Below are 23,884 nucleotides of genomic sequence, written 5' to 3' on the forward strand. Positions count from 1 at the left end.
AAGGGCAGTCAAAAGTTGCAAGCATTGTGATGCCTTCTGCAGCAATTGAAAGTGATGGTTGAGTTTTGGCTGCCAACAGCACCACAGGCAGCTCCTGATTAGTGCTATTAAAAGTGCACCTGAAAGCTGCAACACTCACTTTTGGAGGACACGTTTTGGGGTGCTCCTACAAGCCCCAGTTCGCAGAAAATTAGCTATCTGAGGGCAATTGGAGAAGCCCAATGAAACACCTGACACATTTGGGAGGGAGAGGAAATTCATCCTCCTCTGTGATAAGTTTTGGTTCAAAAGTGGACCATATCATGAGACCTACTGTGGGCTGCTGCACCTAATGAGCTAACATTTTCTTTTTCCAATCAAGGATTTTGCTGACTGACGAATGTCTATTTGTACTGGTGTTAATGTGTATATTTTTGTCATTATTTTATTTCTTACTCTGTGCTGCTATGAATGTTACTAACACAAGGTGATACATTTTGTCAGTGAAGGGAGGAATGCAATTGTTTAAACAAACAAATAGATATTGATAATCTGATTCTGATTACAGACAAAGATTAGCAGGATGTGTAATATGGACACTTGCCACTACTGAGATTTGGCCTCCCAAAGTCCCTGATGTTGACAGCTTTAGGACATTTTTAACCCACAGTGTCATATGGACAAAAAGGTTGCAGGGAGACATTTCACAAACTCCCTCATTAAGAAAATCTTGTGTATAAAAAGAAAAAGAAAAAAAAAGCCTCGACTATTGTAATGCTGTAGGCACAGGGCTGTCTTTGAAGACCATTTGGAAGCTACAGTTGGGTCCATGAGATAGTCCATATCCCAAAGCACAGTACTAACAGATTCAAATGTTCAGAAAACACACAGCACAATCCTCATGAGACTATGACACTTCAGAACACAGGTGGAGGGAATCAAAAGCCTGGGTTTGTTTGTTTGTTTATTACAATTTACTATTAAAATGATTACTATTTATTACAAAAGAATGTGACGGAATTCTCATCCAGATAAAAGCTATCTATTCTGAAATTGGGCTCTATACAATAAAGCCAAAACATTCAACAGCTACCCTTATTCAGCAGGATTAACATTTTATAGCTTCACTTTGCTTAATGTATCATCTGTAGGAAACCGTGGCTGGGATTAACGAAGTATTAAATCAGGCAAAACATGAAATTCCGGAAGAGATTATAAAACTCTAGAAGTAGTGAGTGATCAAGCTTAACTGGACTTTGAAAACAGAGAAAGAGTTCTACTTGATGGATTTTTCATTAGATTAAAACCAGATATTTACTCACCATTAGAAGAGGGGGGAGGGGGAGAGAAACCCATCATTACAGAAGCCAAATAGAGGGACAAAGAGACAAAGAGACTTTAGAGACTTGTTTGTCTCTAAAGAGATATTCCAAATGCTTTTTGAAACATAGTTAAACAACCAGCTGGAGGAAAAGAAGAACTGAATACTGACTTTATTAATTCATAGCAAAATCATAATGTAGGTTGATGCTTTAAGAAACAACCCCCTTTATATTTGTCAGTTTTCACATAACTGATTTTCCTTCTAGTGTAGGTCTCCACAATCTGCAGGCTGCCAAATGCTGTCCACAAGCAACATTTTATAACCTGCCAGTTGCTTAACAACCTCCCCCATTTTGCAGTTCTAGCTAAGCAACAAACCCTTAATAAGCAGCCACGCATAGCTGGTGGGCTGCATTGGAATAGTGGGCTCATGAAGACCTGCTCTAGAGGTGCTTTGCGGGGGGACTAAAATAAGTTTATTTTATTTATTTTATTTTAATCTCTCCTGGAGGTTTTCTGAGCCCTAAAAACTCACTCATTAATACAGAACCTGAATTGATCAAATGAAAACAAAAAAAATCTTCACCTCTCAAGTTTGATCTGATGTATTCAAGCCAGTCTACATCTCATGCAGAATGAGGTGGTAGAATTCTAAATAGTATCACTTCAGATGCAACTTCATATAAGGATTGCTTACCCTTTAAAGATGCAATACAAAACATGCTTAATTCTGGGTGGGAAATCACAGGAAAAGGTGCAATACTTAATTCACAATAAAGGGTACCAGGTAAAGCCTGTTCTGAAATAAAAATGCATGGGGCAACTAAATACAGACAGGTGCAATGATACCATTATGGATAATACCTTTTAAGGCTTCCTGATTCCACAATAGGAATGAAGCAAAAGTTCCTAGAATGGATAGCATAAGAGAGAATGGTGGCTCTTGTATTTATATTCTGCTTGTAAGCTCCTTGGGGGCACGTTCCTGCCTTGCTACACTGCAAATTGTCAAGTACATTGGATAGGGGCTATAAGAATGAATAAATAGTAACACCACCATCACGATCTACAACACTGCCAAAGGAACATTTTTCTTTCTCCCAGTAGTCCCCAGCAAAACCTTTTAAAACAGAGTTTGGCTCAGAGGCATTTTGGTGGGTTTTAAAATCAAGTGATCAAACCTATCCAATCTGCAGCTGCTCAAGTGTGTGTGTGGCTCTGCTTGGGAGGCATCTTAAAGATAAGCAGCAAAGAGCAAGGAGCGTGATGCCCTCTAATGTTTTCCAAAGGTCATGGAACTCCAGTGTCATGAAATGATTACATAAAGAGGATCTGTAGATTCTTATCTCCTTGCAGCGTTTCAGGCTATTCAAAGCTTACTGGCGCACTAACCATGGCTTATGATATAACTAAAGAGATACTGCCAGATAACAGCAGAAATAATGACATGAGACAGGTAGCTGTTCACAGCAAGGCACTGAATAGGGTCTATAAGCGAGGGCTTGTGGGGATGAGCTCTGTTTGCCGTTGCAGAAAGTGGCTGCACAAATGAAGCTTAGACCTATCAGACAGTTGTATCAAGACGGCAGCTCCACAGGCAGGGGCGTCACCTTTTGCATGCAAAAATTCTTGCATCCCTGGCTGTGTGCCTCTATATATTTGCAGATTTTGTTTCTTCCTGAAGGCAATGCTTCCTCACCTGTGCAGAGACCATCAAGGGATGCTGTGGAATCTGGTGCCTAAAATATGGCCTGATGTGAGAACATAATTAACAAGAGATGGAGAGGCTCTGGACTAGCCAGTTGTCGACTGAGAGATTAAGCACACTTTCAGTCTTCTTTTCCAACATTCATCCGGATTCTTTTTGTTTGTTTTCTTAACAATGCATTTTTACCAGGGTATGATACAATCTTGGAATTACTTTTAGAGTGATTTCCCTGGTACATGTGGATGGTGAAGACAGGAATAATTAATTTGAAATCTTTAACCATATCTCTGTATTCACTTATTTTTTCTACTTCCTTTGCATTACAAATGATCTCAGCAGCTCAGATCCAGAAGTTTGTACAGAACAGAACAGACAGTGTACCCTTGTAGTAAGTACGTCTGGAAGCTTTTAAACTTCCAAATCTTGTAAGTCTCCTGGAGACCAGGGCAATTAATTCCCTTTTCCCAGATAAGTTAGACTAACAGCAAATACTGTTACCAGGGAACTCACATATATACAGTCATTCATATTCATTCTCATCTCTCTCTCTCTCTCTCTCTCTCTCTCTCTCTCTCTCTCTCTCTCTCTGCCACCTTTGGGAAAAAAAACCCCACCTGATGGATTCCGGCCCAGATTCGGCATGTTAGTAACATATAAGGCCCTCTACAGCTCAGAGTCGGGTTACTTGAGAGACCACCTTATCCCTTATTTAATCTCAGATTAATTTGGGGCAAAAAATTTAGTGTGGCTGCCTGTGTTTTGTGGAGTAACGTTCTTGTTCAAGCAAGTGAAGACATTTTTGTTCTGACAGGCTTTCCTAGCTGGCTAAATGGGTCTTTGACACAAGCATCTATTTTGTATTGTTTTAGTTTTCTTTAAATGTGTCAGTTTTGGGGCTTTTAAAAACTGTTTTGATTTTACTTTGCCTTGAATCAGTTGTGTAGAAAGCGATTCATAAATACACTAGTTAAACTAATTAAACAAAACTGCACCAGGGTTTTCATATTCTGCATCACAAAAAGAAAAATTCTACAACCTACACAAGTTTGTCATATCAAATAAATGATAAATGAATGAATGAAGAGCAGCAATCAGCTATGCCACACACTAAATCCCAGCCTTCTGACTGCTGGAATTTCAAAAAGAATTGTCTCAACACTTTAAAGCCTCTGCTGACAGTATAAAGGTCTATAAACCTTTAACTTCTTGAAGAAAAATACACAACATAGTGTATCCAGGATACTGACTTGTGTGACTAGCACCAGTTTTACATCCTTGTATTTATGCAGAATTACAAAATACTGTATATGTAGTTGCAGGTTTATATGTGTATAGGAGCTGGATGCATGAAATGCCTTCTTACAAAATGTTTTTTCATGAATGCAGATGTAGAAGCAGCTGGATCTGCAAATCCAAAATGAGAGGAGGCACAACTCTTCCATAGATATTCTGCAAGCTTTTTGTAAGATTTTTGTAAGAGGTATCTGTAACAAGGTAGGTAATATATTCACACATGGGTATGAAATCACTAAATGAACTTATATAGAGATTATATGTTCCATTGACAGGTCTGATTATTTTAAAATTCTAATTCCATTACTGCAACTGGCAGCCTGCAAGGGCATGCTGTACTAACTGCAGGTCGGGAGGCCATGATACATGTTGACAAAAAGCATTAAAGGTTAAATAGATGCAAGCCTGTAAAACATTTCAAGCTGCGCGATGCCAAGAGCAAGCATTAAACCAGCAAACACAAGGCTATTCAAGACAGGAGAAAGCAACATTCCGATTTATCGTCCTGCACTCTTGATTTCACTGGCATTTCCATCTGGATTTACAGCATATATTGGCACACTGCTAGAACCCTAGGCACCTTTTACATCTACACTAGAAGTTCCCAGTCTTGTAATACAAATAGCAGGGGGCAGACAATAGATGGATTTGGAGGATGGGGGGAAAAATCTGGTAAGATAATAGTTTTGGCACAATCTTAAATGTAGCTGGAATGTACTACGTTGAAATGGTTCCAGATAAATGTAGTTCTCAGTGGCTCTCCAAAGTATTTTACAGGCGCCAAAGAAAAATTAGCTTTTTTAAAAGAAAGGGGAAAAAATGATTAATTGTCACAATTGCCAATAAAAAAATATAGGATACAGTTATATGATTTACTGAGTCAATAATAAAGCATACCAAGAGGAAAAGGATGTGTGCACTATAATTACAAAGTGTTTCGTGGTCTAAATCAAAACAATTACAAAATTTTGTTTCAGAAAAAGATTAAAAAGTAACTTTGAATTGTACTAAAGCCAAACACACAGACCTGTGATACCCGATGCTCCTGAGCCACCGGCATTCGTGTATAATATAAAATTAGACTCAATGGCAAAGAAGCAATCTCAAGCATTGACTCTGGACACTTTTGGCCTACTCAGTGGCAGTGAAGGCAACAAATAAGGCATGCTTTGCTGCCTCCATTGCATCCTCACTGTACTGTCTGGCAGAGCTTTCCCCAGTAGTCTAGAGTGCTCCTGTTTAGGGTTCCAGTCAGCAATCCCTACAATCTTCCAACAACAACAACAACAATTTATTATTTGTACCCTGCCCATCTGGCTGGGTTTCCCCCGCCACTCTGGGTGGCTTCCAACAAAGATTAAAAATACATTAAAATGTCACACATTAAAAACTTCCCTAAACAGGACTGCCTTCAGATGTCTTCTAAATGTCAGGTAGTTGTTTATCTCTTTGACATCTGATGGGAGGGCGTTCCACAGGGCGGGTGCCACCACCGAGAAGGCCCTCTGCCTGGTTCCCTGTAGCTTTGCTTCTCGCAGTGAGGGAACCGCCAGAAGGTCCTCGGCGCTGGACCTCAGTGTCCGGGCGGAACGATGTGGGTGGAGACGCTCCTTCAGGTATACTGGACCGAGGCCGTTTAGGGCTTTAAAGGTCAAAACCAACACTTTGAATTGTGCTCGGAAACGTACTGGGAGCCAATGTAGGTCTTTCAGGACCGGTGTTATATGGTCTTGGGGGCCGCTCCCAGTCACAGGTCTAGCTGCCGCATTCTGGATTAGTTGTAGTTTCCGGATCACCTTCAAAGGTAGCCCCACGCAGAGCGCATTGCAGTAATCCAAGTGAGAGATAACTACAGCATGCACCACTCTGGCGAGGCAGTCCGCGGGCAGATAGGGTCTCAGCCTGCGTACGAGATGGAGCTGGTAAACAGCTGCCCTGGACACAGAATTAACCTGTGCCTCCATGGACAGCTGTGAGTCCAGAATGACTCCCAGGCTGTGCACCTGGTCCTTCAGGGGCACAGTTACCCCATTCAGGTAACTGTTTGCGTTATATTACCCCTTCCAACCAGCCAGCCAGCCAACCACAACCAACATTAAAAGGCTGCAGAGTATGTTCATTGCTCATTGAGCCATATTTGGTGTGTTTTTTTTGGTTTTTTTGCCAGCTCCCCTCACCCCAAAAAGTTTTAGTACTTCTACATACCTTGGGATTCACTCAGCATGCTAGTAAATCCCACTGTTCCTGACCATTGGGCATTCTGGCTAGGGCACATTGTAATCCAAAAATCCCCTGGAGGTTGGGGAAGGCTACGCTTTATCAGATTGGCTCTATATAGTTCAGCACAACACAGTTGAAAGTACATGAAGGGTGACCTGAAAACCATATTGATACAACAATTATTTCCCTCCAAAACTGATATATGGCAGGGAATTTTTTTATGCCCCCCCTCTTACTGATGAATGGCAATGTAATATTAATTTACCTCACTCAAAACAAATTAGTTTAAAAGACACACCAAATGAATATGCTTAATGGTGGCAGTGCACAAGCAAGTTTGTTAATTTGTCAGTCAGCCCAAACCAAAAGAATGGGCATGCTATAGATTGTGTCAAAAGCTTGATGAACAGACTGCAAATAAATCACTTTGTTAGCTCTGCCTCACATATTAAATTACACGTCATTTAGCAAGGGGGAGCGGTTTCTCATTTAAAGTGCCATTTTCCAATTGAATGCGGTAAGAGCACTTGGGGACAGCGCACAATGATGAACTGCAGGTTAAAGCATTTTAAACAATCTTAAATAATAATAAAAACAAAATCAAAAGATCAGATACATTAGCAATGAAAGTCATATTCTGTGCTCTGAAATGTCTGTGATTTGGTCGCAAGTTCACCTGTTTTTATGCCTGCCCATCATCATTATTCTTTGCCCCCCACTTGCTAGAGGTGGGGTAAAGAAAGAGCTGCAAAATCCACTTTGTGGTACAAAGGAGTAGAGAGGGTGGAGAATATTCTTTCACATTCTGTGGGCATCTGAGAGAGGATGCTGCACTGCTGATGTGCAAAGGAAAAAACCACCACCGTCTCTCCTCCTCCTCCTTGAAATGCAGTGAAAGGAGAGGGCAGTGATCCAGATCCTTTTCATTTTGCAGTGAAAGGGGATGCAAGAGAGGAAACCATGCAGCCTTATCAGGTCCTCTGTGCAAGTGGACGGGTGGGTGGAATCACACTTCTTCTGCAGTGTACTCTCATCTCAAGCTGGAGGAAGAGGAGATGGTAGACGGAACAAGCAGATGACCTTACTCATGCAGGACTTTATGGCCACAAGCCCATTACAATATAATCATAATTGTTACCTTCCCTTAGTTATTAATTAAATTACTAGAAACTTTACTACTCTACTCTGAGGTCCTCTAATAAAGCCGGAGGTCCACTGTCACTCATAGGCTTGGCATGATCCCCCAAGCTTCAGACCTTGAGATTCAGGAACAGAGCTTGAAGCAAAGGAATGACTGCATTCTGAGATAGGGGTGGCTTTCAGAGGAAACAGATGGGGACAAAGGATCTCACCAGGCTTGTCGGGGGGGGGGGGAGCTTGTTGGACGTAGGGATGGGGCTAAGCAAACAGCAACATATTTCAAGCCAAGTAAGAAAAAAGGCTACCCTCCTGGTGCTGTCCCTGTATATTTACACCTTCCCCTTTGTAGGTCAAAACCTAGGGCATTGCGATCATACGCACCAAAATCTCCTGGTCACATAACTGCATAGATCTTTTTATCCTAGCCCTTACAAAAGGCCAGCGGGTGCAATGGGAAGACTTGAAGAATACAGGAGGATTTGAGAGAATCCAAGGAGGGAAAGTAGATTTGGAGAGGACAAAACAAGGAGAGACATCCGCTGGAGCTCTTGAGCATGGGATTAAGTTTGGGGTTTGACATGACAAGGCGGCAGCAGCAAGCTCATAATCGTTGCTTTTTGCCAAAGCAGGCCTTGGGAATCAAAGTAGCAGGCATGAGGGCAAGGAGGAAGAGGAAGAGAATATGGGGGAAGAAGAGAGGAGGATATGAGAACAAAGTTATTGGGAAACCTATAAATACACAGAAAAACCCCCACAAACAAATGAGGCTGGGATAAATAGGAAGAAGGACAGTAACCTTTTTTGTGGAATGAATCCAGGTGGATTGTATTTTCTGGGACTCTCTTTCAAGGGGGCTCCCTACAAAGTTGTCCCCTTTTCTGTCAATTTTCTTCTGCAGTAGCCTCACAAATCCATGCAACCTCCTTCCCCCTGCTGGTCCTGATGTTCAGTGAGCAACTTCACAGAGCCCATAATAGACACCTTCTGCTGGAGTCTGAAAGTGGCTATTAGTATCTATAGGAGGCCTGTGCAAAGCAGCAATTGAAGAACGAGTTGCCCAAGCAATGCATTTCAGGAGGTTCCTAAAATACCACTCTTGGATGAAGAGCCAGCCTGCTGAGCTGCTGTACTTGGAACTGATAGGCTGACTCCGCTGCAAGAATCCTTGCCTGGGATCAGATATAGACTTTTAAATTGGTCTCCATGAAAAAGAACAATTACTCCTGCCCATTTCCCCTAATGCACTTTCATTAGGATAAAGAGGGCAGAGTGCCTTGCTGTGACTACTTCCCCTTCCAACTAGTTCTCTCTTGTTTTATTAATTATCCACTGAATTGATCAAAAATTCTCGCATCCTTTCCAAAAGGTGCTCGGGTTTTTGACATCTGCAAGCCTGTCGTTGGAAGCAGGACTGAAGATGTTTTCACTGATAAAGTTGCAGGGAGTCAAGCGGTACAAAGCTGCCACTCTTATTTTGTTTGTTTCCTTGCTTCTATTTGGCATGTGTCGTGTGTTTCTTCTGCCAGTCAGAATGGGAAGCAGCTAATTCTGTTGTATTTAAAGTTCATTTCAAGGCAGTCTGTTAATAAAATGCACTTAGATCACACCCTGGTACCCAGCCTGCTATTAGCCTCCACTGCTAAGCAGTAGCAGTGGCTCATGTAAACTCCACAGCTCAGCTGAATCCACTACCGTACTATACTGTGCAAGCAAATAACTCATTTGTTCCCTTCCAGTATTTTCTGTCTTTTGCATCACAAACTAGATGTCATTCGCCCTTAAACACTGATCTAATCTACTGCCTCATCTGGAGTGCATAACAACCATGTCTAACAACAGATATAGCTTTGAATGGACAATGTGATCACCAAACCATTTGTAGGCAATAAGTCTGCAGATAGCAAGGAGAGTGGCAAAGAGCGCCAACGGACAGCTGCCAATAATCAGAAACACTGTGCTGCCCCAGGAAATTAAAAGTTACAAGCCATGACTGATATTGCGCTATCTTGGCACTAAACACGTGGGAATAAAAAGATTGCAATTTTTAAATTTAATATGTTACTATTAATTATCTGATTATTATTATTATTATTATTATTATTATTATTATTATTATTTCCTGCAGTAGTTGCTACAGCTATTGACTGCAATGCAGAGGTGTTATTGAGGTGTCATCCACACTTACCTGGGGCTCTGTGCTTTCTGAGTATCCCCCCCCCCAACGCTTTCCCCAGGAAAATCTCTGTTTTACTGCTGAATCAGAGCAAATGGCAATCTGCAGAAAACCTGATTGCCGTTTGCTCCGATTCAGAGGTAAAAACCAGGTTTTCCAAGGGAAATCACCGGGACAAAAAAACACAGCAACCACCCCTGCTCAGAAACAGACCTGAGCAGCCCAGACCTGTGCCTAGAAATGCAGAGCAAAGGTAAGAAGGGCAATGAGCCCTGACAGTGCTTATTTGCTACAAGCTTTACAATGACTGGGTATGATCCAGGGAAGTGCATTGGTGGCTTATGCATTTTCTATGAAGAAAATGTACATGGCAAAGGCTTTAGCACTTACTGAGTGGAGGGGATAATACAGTCAAAACTGGGCCTTTAAACCTTGCTGAAGAACCTTGAATCACTGCATTTTTAAAGTTGGGAAGGATCCTGAGGATCATCTAGTCCAACCCCCTGCAATGCAGGAATATGCAGCTGCCCAATATGGGGTATCAAACCTGCAACCTTGGGGTTATCAGTACCATGCTCTGGCCAATTAATCTATTGTAGGCAAGTAACCTCTCCGACAGGGACGCGGTTGGCGCTGTGGGTTAAACCACAGAGCCTAGGGCTGCCGATCAGAAGGTCGGCAGTTCGAATCCCCGTGATGGGGTGAGCTCCCGTCGCTCGGTCCCTGCTCCTGCCAACCTAGCAGTTCAAAACACGTCAAAGTGCAAGTAGATAAATAGATACCGCTCCAGCGGGAAGGTAAATGGCGTTTCCATGCGCTACTCTGGTTCGCCAAAAGCAGCTTAGTCATGCTGGCCACATGACCTGGAAGCTGTACGCCAGCTCCCTCGGCCAATAAAGCGAGATGAGCGCCACAACCCCAGAGTCGGCCACGATTGGACCTAATGGTCAGGGGTCCCTTTACCCTTTACCTTTAACCTCTCCGACACAATCTGAAATGACATCCCTAATCTTTAGTAATTTTATATGATAAAGCAGCATAATATACAGAAAGTAAACTTTCTTTCACTACCCAATCTTTATTCACCAAAGCAATTCCTTATTTTCACATAATTAACACCCGCAACACAATAGCCTGTAGACATTTTTATCAAGATTTTAAGATGGTGTAACCTTTTATCTTCATTTCAAGTCACTGAAAGCTTTTAACAACTGTTACTAGAATATATGGGTTTCTTTGAATAGGGCAGTGGGGCAAGGCCACTGAAAAGCACTCAACAGAGAGTCACAAAGGATCCAGACAGCTGAGTGAATGTATTTATAATACATATGTCTGGACCCAGTTGTCTCAATGATGCAGCCAATTTGTCCCTATAGGCTGTTCATCCTTACAATATATAAAATGCAATGTGCGAAGAAGCCCTCTACTTAAATATACACATTTCAGTCAAAGCTACTTGCTTCTTCTGATAACCCAAATAATTGTGTGGCATGGAGCAATTTACCCATGCTTTATTGCGCTGCAGGTGACACATAGTGAGTCCTATTCTTCACCTTTCTGTATGAAAAATGTGTCACCGTGTTGACAATGGAAGTGATTAGATGGCCTGTGAATGCCCTCAATTGCGATCCAGGCAAAGGTAAAACTCATTCAGTCCCACTGATTCCTACAGGAGACAGTGCTTAACACTGGCTGCATTGTATCCCTATGTTACCAGGCCAATCAGCAGACTATTAATTTTTCAAGAGTTCAGTCTGAACACAACTGAGCATCATCTGAAGAACAGATTAAAATAGAAACAGCAAATTTCCATACATGGTCAGACGCTTGACGGCATAGTTTGGACATTTCTCCAAAGATAACCTTTGGATTTGTTTATTCCTGAAAGAGGATTTTTTTTTTTGGGGGGGGGGTGAAATGCAGAAAGAAGTTGTGTAAAGGAAAAGTCAGAAGTAGAGGCACCATTTCAAATTTCAGGGGAGATTTCAAAGTTTCCTTCTTGGATATATTCAAGACTAAACTGCACTGTATTTAAGATAATTTTTATCCTTCAAAATTACTATAGCAATATTCTCAATGCCGATCAAAACAATCACTCCTCCTTTTCAAGCAAAGGGATTTGTGCCTTTGGCAGGCATGCCTATAATACACACCTACGTTATTCAAGACCAGATGTCTGAGCCCACAGCAGCAAATTGGGCTAGTATATTTGCATGATTTGCTTGATAGGTGTGATCCTATTCTTACCCAAAAGCGGTGCAATGATCACAAAGATGTGGTAAATCACATGTATATGTATGCATGCAATTGACTGGATTGCACAAGAGGTTGTGTGCATGGTTCAAGGAATGCAATGTTCTCATACTTCGTCTCAGCTTCCAGTATGCAAATGATACTGTTGCAGACCCAAACATCTGGACTGGGCCTCAGAGTTCAGAATGTGTTAGTTGACCAGAAATATATATGCTCTTAAAGAGTAATGAAACGTGGTCTGAAATACAGGAGAGAGCAGCCCTTCTCTGCCTTCTTTTCCTTGCTCCTGGCAAAAAGGAATGAAGAGTCTCAAGTATTCCTGTTTTATTAGACTTCAGAATTGAAAGGCTGCCCAAAACTTGAGAGCAAATACCTACTGATAAGAGCAAATTACCTTCTTCCTACAGATGTGTGGGTCGGGATACATATGGAGTTTGTCATAAACCTCAGATTGTGGTTTGGATATTTCCTCTAGGGCTTCAAGTTATCTCTCCTGCCCGCCCACCCCTCAATCCTAGCATATCATCTTGTATAGTGAAAGGATCAGAGATAGAACTATTGACAGCAGCAAAATGAGGTAGCAGGAAAATATCAGAAGTGAACTCCATTAACAGGGCCTTGGAGACTGACAGGGTGCTCCAGGCAGTCAAATAGTGTTCCATGATCAATAGAATCAAATTCTGCTGACAGATCAAGCAATATCAAGACTCCATAAACCGGTGGAGTTTGCATGAATAAGTAAATCATTGCAGTCTCTTCCGGGAAGTCCTGGTGATATGCCCTGCTATGAAGACAGATTGAAATTTCTTAAGCTGCCAGATAACAGAAAGCACAACAGTATTACTGAAACACAATCAGAGCTGCAACTTAAAAGAGAAGAACCCAAATTCCAATTGATGAATTAGGAAGCACTTGACATCACTTAGGACATTAGCACCATTCCTGGTGTTAAGACTTGCGCCATATCACAAACTGCTTTTTATATTCTCCTCAGACTCAAACATAATTTGCCATGCTGCATAGGTTTACACATATGATATTTTGTGTGTAAACCTAAAATACGTAAAGTCTAAATGTGACACTTTACTATTCTGGGTTACAGTTTCCATTTGAGTATACTCTCAGTGGCAAATCCAGGTAATGACCCTTTGAAAGACATTTCTGGCAGCAGGAAAAATCTCAGAAGTACAGCAAATGGTCAATTATTCATTATAATTTTACCACCAGGAGAGGTGCCATCTAGGATTTTTCTCAAGTCATCTCTTTTAAAGAGGTTTGCAGAAATTTCAGAGATATGGGCATCTACCATATTTTTTGGGAAGGAGGCAAAGTAAGACACGGAAAGAGTAGAGAAGACTAATTTCTCACACACAAAAATGAGAACAGCCACTGTACTTTCTGTAACATATCTCAGGTTTTACGAATGCTAAAAGTTGGCTCTCTCTTTTTAACGTGAAAGCTCAGTACCTGGGGACTGTGGGTAATGGGTGAGGGCAGGGTGGAATCCATGATCAGAGCCAAAATACGCGTGTCTGCCTCACAAAAAAGTGTCACACTGTACATGCATCTTTCTGTAGCTGATATATGCACGTGATTTCCTCACATATGTCCAAAGAGTGCAAACTTGCCTTTAGTCTGGAAAGGGGCACCTCTCTGTCAACCTATTTAACAGGTGTTAAGCTAAGGCAGTGGAAGGAAAGCGACGAGATAACTGGCCTCTAATCACATTTACTTTGAGCTTCAGCAGCAAGCTATGCCAAATGATATTATACATTTGGGATTTTCACTAATGCTCCATATTGCCCTATGATCTCATGGAGCCAATTTCTAAACCAAAAGTACCACAAAATTATGATGTCAACTATATGAAAGAGGCCTATTAACTTTAATTAGTGCTTCTCAAAGTTTTTTTTTTTAAAAAAACCCTCTTCTGCTTTAAGCACCAACCATCTGTTCCACAGGTGGAGATCCTCGCATGCAGTTGAAGAACTAAACCAACATTGGCATTAGGAGAGTAAAAGTGCAAGGCACCTTCCTATAATCATGCGCAGGGAGACCTCATTAGAACAAAGCAGCTTCTTGCCCTGAGCTGACACTATAAAGTTTGATTCAGCCTTAAGCACCAGCTGCTGGGGAAGAACGCGACCACCAGGCCCTGCTTACAAGATTCCAGCAGCATCTGTCTGGCTGCTGTTGGAAAGAGAACATTGGGTTAGATGGGCTTTAGCCTGATTCAAAAAGGCAAACTTGCATCCTTAATTAAGACTATGAAAAGACAGAGTAGTGGATTTAGTCCTCAAAAGAGCCTAGGTGTGTGCCAGACCAGCTGGCTGCTTTCATATGGATGATGAATGATGTGCTCTCCTCGCCGCAACTTAACAGTAATCACTGTGTTATTTTATGGCACGTTTGTGTGCCTCTTATCATTGCAGAACGCTTTCGTTTCATGAGAGCCCAACCAACTCTTAAGGTTATGTGAATTTCCTGGCTCAGGGGCTTGTTCAGCTAATTCCAACACTTTTGATACCGGGCCAGCTTTCTTCAGACATTTATCTATCTTGGCAGGTCTCTGTTGGCTTGTTCAAGCCCTTTCCAGGGTGACCTATGGAACTATTATGTTTAGAAGTGAGGAAGAGAAACACAGTCCAAGGATCATGAGGCCAGGTGTCAGTGATCATCCTCCAGGCAGTCACCCCCTCTTTGGACCACATGGATAACAGGGATTTCACAGCCACCAAGCATTATTTAGGTGGTCCCTGGAATCCAAATAAATGGATTAATTTCTAATCTGTTTCTCTAAGAAATCAATTTTTCTACTGCAGCAAGAGATACTGGACAAATGACATCTCTAGTGGCCATTCTCCTAGCCGCACAATATCTTATCCCCAACAGTGTTTTGCCTCCATCATTGCTTTAGTCACCAAAGTTGTCTTCCTTAACTGGGATTTTCTACACAATTGTGCACAAATAATCCCCTACGGCAACTTACTATGCAGCACCTGGAAACCAGCTGCGCTGCTTTGACCAAGGAAAGGAGGACACAGGGATCTCCTAGCAATGGATGGAGGAGGAATGGGGGAAGGTGCTGGATATAAAAACTATCCATGGAGTTTGCTAAGGAAGAGGGAGAACTTCAGCTAAAGGCCCTGTAGACCATGGCTACAGGGTGGTGCAGATGAAACAATCACTGTTCCTTTTCTCCTACACGCCTTTAGGAGGAAGGTGGTCTGTAAAGCAGATGGGGCTCAAAATCCGCACACTTCTCCTTACTGGATGGTTTATTGTCGGAACTATCATTGAATCTGCCCCTCTCTCCATGGGATTCACATTTTTCCAAGGGGCACATTGCAACATATCCATGTTTACCACTGAGTGCACACCTGATAGGGAGCCATGGGCCATCTGAGAAGAGTTTGGATTTGATATCCCACTTTATCACTACCCGAAGGAGTCTCAAAGTGGCTAACATTCTCCTTTCCCTTCCTCCCCCACAACAAACACTCTGTGAGGTGAGTGGGGCTGAGAGACTTCAAAGAAGTGTGACTAGCCCAAGGTCACCCAGCAGCTGCATGTAGAGGAGCGGAGATGCGAACCCGGCTCCGAATGTTAGCTGCTTTGAGACTCCTTCCGGTAGTGATAAAGCGGGATATCAAATCCAAACTCTTCTTCTTCTTCTTCCCCAGATTACGAGTCTATCGCTCTTAACCACTACACCACACTGGCTCTGAGCTCTCCGAGGTACGCAAAAGTCTGCAGACATACATTTGCTGCATTCATGCTCCACCTTCTTAGGCATTACACATTTAGGTGTACACCCCAAAAAAAAATGTGATAGCTGAAATGTGTGGCTGTCCCTGACTTTCCTGACCATCAGGAATTCCCATTGTTTATTTTATAAGATCTAAAAATTGTGTGTAAACTGTATATAGGAGGATAGTGCAATGCACCACTTTTCCCATGGAAGATGCGTATCAGCCAGGTGGTTTTCACAGAGTTCTGTAAAATTTGCATCTTTGTTTGGATAAAGACATATGTAAGTATCTTAAGACACAAGTGTTACATTCTCAGTAGCCTCTGAAGGACCCTGAAAACTGACTGATGGATACCTTTTGCGTTTATAAGCTCTTTTGCAGGTCTCCTGTTGGAAGAGCTGGGAAAATCCTTAAATTGCTCTCTGTGGTACTCTAAAGAACTGCTAAAGTACAGGAGAAGTGCAAAGGTAAAATGCTTGCTGCTATAATTTTTTTATTTTTTTTTTGAGGGAGGGAATCAAATTTTAAAATTCCAGTGGGGTGAAAATGTTTCCAAGGATATGCTCCTATAGAATTTGGAACAATAGCATTATGTTGGACAGCTGTCCCAGTATGGGAAATATTCCTGCAGGAAGTCACAATCAAGGTAAAAGAAAAGGTGACAGTGAAACTTACAAAGAGTGTTGTTGCATCTTAAAGACCAGCAATTTTATCATGGCATCAGTTTTCCTAGGTTACCTTCCACTTCATCAGGTGCATGAAGCGCTAACAATGATGCTAACATGCCTATCAGTTTAGGACGATTTCACAGATAACTTTTTAAATTTTACGAGTATAAAGTTTTGGGTGTGCGTACCCAAAATGCAATGTGACAGACAAGTGTTGCAAAGACATGTGCATCATATAGGTACACTGAGCAGAGAACTGCGACTGACAGTATCTCCCTGTCAAAGTGACAATACGGTAGGGGGGAAATCTGAGTTTGCCATTGTGGAATGTGTGAAATAGCATTAGCCTTTGAGGTAAAAGGAAGCAAAAGAGAGATAGTTTTTATGAAGGTTCAACATCTAACTGTGTGTGTGTGTGTGTGTGTGTGTGTGTGTGTGTGTGTGTGTGTAGATAAGATAGCTTTTCAGTAAAACATTCAAAATGGTGATGGTATTCTTGGCTTGACCTACAACGATTCATTCTAATGCAGTAATGTGAATTGCAATTCATGTCCCTGGCTGCAAAATGTAAGGACTGCCTGTAGGTGTCAGGGACTGGTTGGATGCAGAGGAATGGTGGGAGGAACCAGCTGGTGAACCCCCAAGGGAAATGGGCTCAGAGTCCAGGGAGTGGTGGTGGGACTACGGTGAGTAGTCAGAAGGGGAAGAAGACTGGGAGGAGGAGGAGGTGAAAAGGTAGCAGGGCTCAGGGAACAGGGAGAGTCTGTGGCAGAGAGACATTGAAGCAGCAGCAGAGGGAGGCTAAGAAGCAGAGAGGCTTGGGAAGAGGCACGGATGTCTCCCCCGTGATGAGATAGTAGTCAAGACTCATGGTGTTCTTGTAATATCTATTTTACTTCAAATATAAAAATAGAGCACGAGGGAGCAGGAAGGCATCCAAGGAACCACTGCTGGTCTAGTTCTTAGTTTGAAAAAGAGATACTAGATTTTTGCAGATGCCCAAATCTGCTGCTTGTCTGGAAAAACCTTTCCTTTCTCAGGCCATGCTCCTAGCTTCAGAACTGTTTGATCATGGTGCTGACACTGTCAAGATTACAGGTTTGATCCCCATATGCGACATCTGAATATTCCTGCATTGCAGGGAGTTGGACTAGATGATCTTCAGGATTCCTTCCAACACTACAATTCTAATAAAAAGTGCTTAAGAGAAGCTGAAATATCTGACAGTTTGATACATGGAGAACACCCCTGTCAAATGCCCTCATCCTCTAGGACACGGGTGTCAAACACAAGGTCCGCGGGCCGAATCCGGCCCGCCAGACCTCATCATGTGGCCCGTGTAGCCGCCGCCAGCCTTCACCTTTTATTCTCACTTTTTTTTTTTTGACACAAGAAAGCCGCCTCTTCAGCGCATGCGCGGCAGCCTACAAGCCAGATAACGTCTGCCCTCTAGCGGCGCCAGCCGTTCTACACAGGAAACCTCCACTTTACATGCATTCAGGAAACCTACGTTTCTGCTTTCAGAGCTAGTTATTACTTACATTATTACAAAAAAACAGTAATAATTGAATGCAGTGACAATAATTTATGATAACAAAGAGTGGACACATAGTCCTACAGATACAACCGGCCCTTTGAGGGTGACCAAACTGCTGATGCGGCCCCCGATGAATTTGAGTTTGACACCCCTGCTCTAGGACATGATTATTACTGACCTTGCTATGTGGAAACATTTGGGGGGGGGAAAGCTGCACCATGTGAAAGTAAATTAAGGTGAGCCTTTCATTGGTTTCTTACTGGGGGGGGGGAGTAAATCCTAAGATGGCTCCTGCTGCCTCCCCACTGCAGCAATAGCATAAAATCTAATCCAGACTGTACCACATTTATTTGATCACAGCTTCATCCCTTCCCCCAGTTCATCCCAGTAAAGAGTGAGGGAATTTTTTGCTCGTACCATCAAGAAAATGATACACTACAGCCTGGATCAGATATTACTCTCTCCACACCTTTAGTAAGGGGCATGCCTGCACCCAGGACTCTTACCAAGATGTCTGAATAATTCTGTGAGCTGTCATACATTTTATTTCAAAAATGTATAAAGTAAAACAGCTCTGAGGAGCCGAAGATGAACTATAATATGATAAACTGAAATAATGATCAGATCTGAATGGGAAAATGAATATATGCAAATATAGTCATCATTTTTAAAAAATGCAATAGAGCAAAAACATGTGGATGGCTAGCTCACACTTTCAGGAAGTTCCCAGGGTGAGGCTATGCATGAGGATTAACAAGGGTTCTCAATAGCTGGGATCAACAGGGCAAGAAAAGGTGATCTTTGCTTCCTACTAAATGAGCAATTGCCTAAGATTCATTCCTATGGGGAAAAGTAAATTAATGTACTTTTGGGAAGCACTTTTTCTGGCAAGGGCAAATTTGGCCCTCCCCTTTGAAGGCTGGGTGGCTCAGCCTCTGTAGTATACAGTGGTACCTCTGGATGCGAACGGGATCTGTTCTGGAGCCCTGTTCGCATCCTGAAGTGAACTGCGACTGCGCATCTGTGTGTGCCGTGTTTCGCCACTTCCACGCATGCATGAGTGGCGAAACCCAGAAGTAACACACTCCGTTACTTCCGGCTTGCTGTGGAGCGCAACCCGAAAATATTCATCCTGAAGCTACTTCAACCCGAGGTATGACTGTTTGTGTGTGAGAGAGGTTCGATGTACTTTTGTAAGCAGAGTTCATACAGATGCACTGCACCTGAAAGCTTCCTGCCTTCACACACCCATGACCCATCCATCCTATCAATAGACCTTTTGCTGTGATGTACACAAAGTTTCAAAGCTTTGCCTCACAGACCTAAAGGATGTCCAGTCCAACCCTTTCCCCTTGCAGCAAAACCTTCCACACCTACGCTAAACAAAAATCCCTTTTACAACTTGCTCTGCCTCATCTGTGGCATAAACAAGGATGCCTCCTGAAGGAAGTACTTACAAAATTAAAGGAACGCAGGTGCTTCCAGACAACAAGCCCAGTTCATGCTACAGAGGAAGGCTGAAATGGTAGCAATCAAAATAAAACAAAACCTTCCCGAATACAGTAATTGTATTATATTGCTGGGGTGTGTATGTGTGTGTGTTGATACTTCATGACCCTGAATGTAGTAGTGAGACTGATATCAGAGCCTGAAGCCAAGAAGGTCTACTTGGCCCCTGTATCCTCAACCTGACTCTCGTTCCATCACAAAAAAGGGCATGTTTAGTGGGGAGAACCTCCCTCCTCCCAGGGGGTGGGAGAGATAACAAAGTTCTTAATAGTACCTTGATAACTGATTAAGATCATTTGAAAGACTGTTTCCCCCTCACACTATTTTGTAAAATATTTCTTGTACTCAGTAAATGCCACATTTATATGATTCTTCAGCCTGACACCTGTTAAGACCATGATAGCTCCCATTAATTTATTACATCGAAAGTTCAGTTAAAGCCACTCTGGGATGACAAGACTTTGCTAACGGCCATTAAAAGGCGAGAGTTTTTGGATCAGGCCCCAACTGGCCTTAGTTCAGCTACGCATCAGTTGCTGCTAATTGCATGACCTGCACGAGAACGCTGGAATGAATCCCACCCCTTCTAAGAATCAGGCCCCAAGCAATAGGAAAAAACAATGCTCTATCCTGCCACAGAAACCCGCCAATCAAGCTGTTTATTGCAAAGCACACCTACTTCACTCAGCAAATGGATGGAGGCTGCCAGTGCTGAAACTCCATCTCAGTTAAACGGTGACGTCACTCAGGTGCACAAACCAAAACATTGGCACAGCTTTCCTTAACATGCTGCAGCCCTTATTTTGCTGCTTGCTAAGCTAAAACTGAAACTCTGCAGTGCCAGATTTCGGGTCCTATTAAGGACTGATTTCTCTAGCCAGTTGTGAGCAATCACACTCCCCCCCCCCAATTCATTCAATACTCAAAACTAAAACAAAACACGTCCCTTGGAACAAGCATGTGGAATTCTAGTATCTCAGTTCTTCCAGTGACTGCAGATTTTAGGCTTGCTTAATAGCCTTTAAATATATTCATTAAATGTCAACAGTACAAACTACACTCAACTTTTAGATACCTTCCCAGCTGAAACTAAGAAGCATCCTTGAAAGATTGTTGACGGAGGCATGTTTGCCAAAAGCCTGATGCAAAGCAATTAATTTTCAAAATGATGGCAATGATCTTGAAAGAGTTGAAGCACAACAGTGCTGCCTAATATCCCAGCTGCTTGGTATTTAGTAATCTAGTAATTTTGGGCAGCCCAGACATGCTGAGGTTGAAGAGAAAGGCCACTGTAGCCTTGCATGCACTCTGTTCACCATGGTTACTAGCTAAATAAATTAAAGTATCAACATCTTGTCAAATACCTGGCTGCACAGGGCAGGATTTCTCCCTTTAAAATAAAACCATCCTCAGACAAAAAAACACACTAATGGGGGGGGGGGGGACCAACAACCGCAAAACAACCGCAAACCACACACACATATCCCAACCGCACTCACACCCCAAAACCCAGATAGACCGTTTCATGAAAAATGGGAATGCAATCTGAACAGAAGCTGTATAAAAACATGCCCTAGTTTGCAGGTGGAGTCCTGTCTTTCATCCCCTTGTGCTGCTTTTGCCATCTGACAACACACTTCTACCCACAATGCTCTCTCTCTTGCTCTCTCTCTCTCTCTGCCTCACGCACGCGCAAGCACGCACCCAGAGACATGCTCTCTCTCTCTCTCTTGCACACACACACCTCGTCAGAGAAGCTGGAGTGAGCCCACACTCACACACAACACACATGCACACCCCCCGCAGGTGCCAACTTACCCACAAGTTCTATTTCAGTCGAAACTGGCGTCCTCCACTCCCCAACCTCGAGGGGGGAGGTGTTTCTCCCTCTCTTCTGTTGCAAGGAGGGTGGGGTGGGGGGGAAGGCCACATCTATCTGAAAACACTTCTAGGCAGAAAGAAAGCATGTAGTTGCAGAACAAAGAAAGCCAGGGCTACCTTAATCTCAGCAGCGCAAGGCAGCCAGTAGCTATTTTTCGAGTCTGCTCTCTCTCTCCCCCCTCTCCGAGGGCATCCTGCGCTCTCGCTCTTTTTCTTTGCCTGTCCAGCTCCTGCACAACACACATCAATTATTCATCGCTTGTCTCCCGGTTTCCAGGCAAAACCAATCACAGATGGAGCCTTGCTAATGGGCTCATGCCGTACTTGCCAACAGGCTATTTGTGCTGCCAGCGACAACCCTCCAGAGACAATAAAGGGAGAATCAGGTTCAGCTTTAGAACTTCACACATCTACGCGGACAGACCTGAAACAAGCGAGGGGGCACGCAGTGGCGTCCGCATGACATTGCTGGGAGAGGGTGGGCGGGCGGGCGTCTGTGTGCAGCGCTTGCAAATATGAAAGGAGGCTCCATTAACAAAAAAAGAAAAACACCCTTCTCTCTCTCCCCCTCCCCAACGCCGCTTGAAAGGACTGGAAAGAGATGAGGAGGGGGAGAGAAATAAAGGAGAGGAGGGGGGGGGAATCAAACACTAGGAAAATTCTCACCTCAACTGCATGTTACTGGTATTGATGGTTTCCTTTTGCTGTCTCTAGTGGTCCATCCCTTTGCTCTCCCATTATACCCATCTATCACTTACGTGCGCACGCACGCACACTCACACACTCACACAGAGATACACACAAGCAGACACAGCCACTTTGCCAGAAGGGAGAGAGAAAGAGAACGGGAGAGGGAGTGGGGTGGGGTGGGGTGGGGGGAAATCCAGGCATCTCACATTTCAAACTTGCAAGGAGGGGTGGTGCTAGGAATATTAGGACAAAGGGTTGCTCTCTGGAACGCTGCCAAAAGGCTAAAATTACCCCCCTCGATCAATTAATCAGAAGCAACACTTGTTTGAGTGTGTCTAGCAAGCCATTAAGGGCGGCTGGTCAAAAAAAGGGCTTCTGTTTGGGAAAGAGCTGGTGTGCAGGGTCTCCCCGCATCCCCTATTTAGAAATACTGTTGACTAAATCCATCAAACTAGTCAAGCTAATTAAGCGTCCAGAGGAGGAAGGTTCTGCTTTTTAGGAGACAGCAGCGACGTTGGTGGCTTCCTGCGTGAAGGCAATCAGCCCACAAAAAGGAAGGGGAGGAAGTGGACACACGCCACCTGTACCAGAAATTCATATTGGCGTAATTCTGGCATGAATCACTGTTTGAAAGGACAAAACAAAGAGGGTTGTTGCCATTTCGTCAGCTAGTACACCTGAAAAGAAGGTTGAGGTGGATGGATTTGGAGCCGAGCTTTCGTTTGGCTGTCTTCCTCACATCCAGCAGGTTACTCCCTGGGGAACATCCAGTATTTATGCAAACCTTTATGTGCTCAAAGCTCAGCACAAACTACATGTGAGAAGCAACTGCAGTCTAATTATTTGGCCCACGTTCACACACGTCTGGAAGCTTAACGCAGGAAAGGAGCAACACACACAATTAGAATGGGAAAAGACACTTTTACTGTTCAGCCAAATTTACAGTAATTATGGCTTTCTTTGACCTAGTTGTCATCCATTCCACATTATTTGCCTCAACCCATTCCCCAGATCCAGAAGTGACTTGTGGGACCATTCTTGTGCCAGCAGATTATAAAATGGGAAGCAGTCAAAGGGCAGCAGAACATTTAGGATACTTCAAGGAGAGTTGTGTGTATGCTATAATTCTGTAAGATCACAGGGCAAAGAACCCCAAAGGATGCAATGGGTCAATAGGTCTGTCTGCTAACCAGGGATGGCTGTGGGCAGGATTCCTGCATTTGTAGGGGGTTGCGCTAGATGACCAACGGGGTCCCTTCGAACTCCACAATTCTGTGGTGCAGAATAGGGCACAGAATTTAGATTCTGGAATCTCAGCTTTTTAAAAAGCAATTTTCTAGCTCTTATGGCTCAAAAATATGCTTGATAATATGTAAACAAACTTTGAAGGAATCTCAGGAGACGTGACTGTGTAGAATTTCAAGTGGTTGAACCACAGCTCCTTGTCCCTTCCCATGACTATCAGAACTATCCAAATTTACTCAGTATATTTTATACAGGTCACAGAACTCAGATTCCCCGCCCCCCCCCCCCACCCCAGAATGAAATATGGATTGCTTGGAAACCGTTCTAAATTTATTTATTTAATTTACTAAATCTGGGATATGTGGAGCTGTGATGTGTTCTTTAATCCTCCAAGCAGTAGATCAGGACCCTATACAAGGCATGTCAGTGCAATTACTACTACAGTATAAACAAATCTGATATCTAGGAAGGGATGCCTAAGTTCAGGATCTGATGTTTCTTACAATGGCACAT

At 43.0% G+C, this 23,884-nt stretch overlaps 1 protein-coding gene across 17 annotated transcripts in view; it reads right to left on the reverse strand.

Annotated features, from left to right (window-relative positions):
* The window catches only part of ZMIZ1 (zinc finger MIZ-type containing 1), a 366,767-nt gene that overhangs the window by 70,063 nt on the left and 272,820 nt on the right, over nucleotides 1–23,884 (reverse strand). Inside the window, exon 1 of one of the 17 annotated variants that reach the window (XM_028729173.2) lies at nucleotides 22,103–22,252. The exons of 14 other annotated variants lie outside the window; for them this stretch is intronic. The gene's annotated coding sequence lies outside the window, so the exon portion shown is untranslated. Of the gene's footprint in view, nucleotides 1–21,373; nucleotides 21,499–21,553; nucleotides 21,668–22,102; nucleotides 22,253–23,884 lie in introns of those variants that run through there. 2 more of the 17 variants (XM_028729175.2, XM_028729176.2) reach the window with 2 other exon arrangements.

Source organism: Podarcis muralis, chromosome 6 (genome assembly GCF_964188315.1).
Source record: "Podarcis muralis chromosome 6, rPodMur119.hap1.1, whole genome shotgun sequence".
NCBI lineage: Eukaryota > Metazoa > Chordata > Lepidosauria > Squamata > Lacertidae > Podarcis > Podarcis muralis.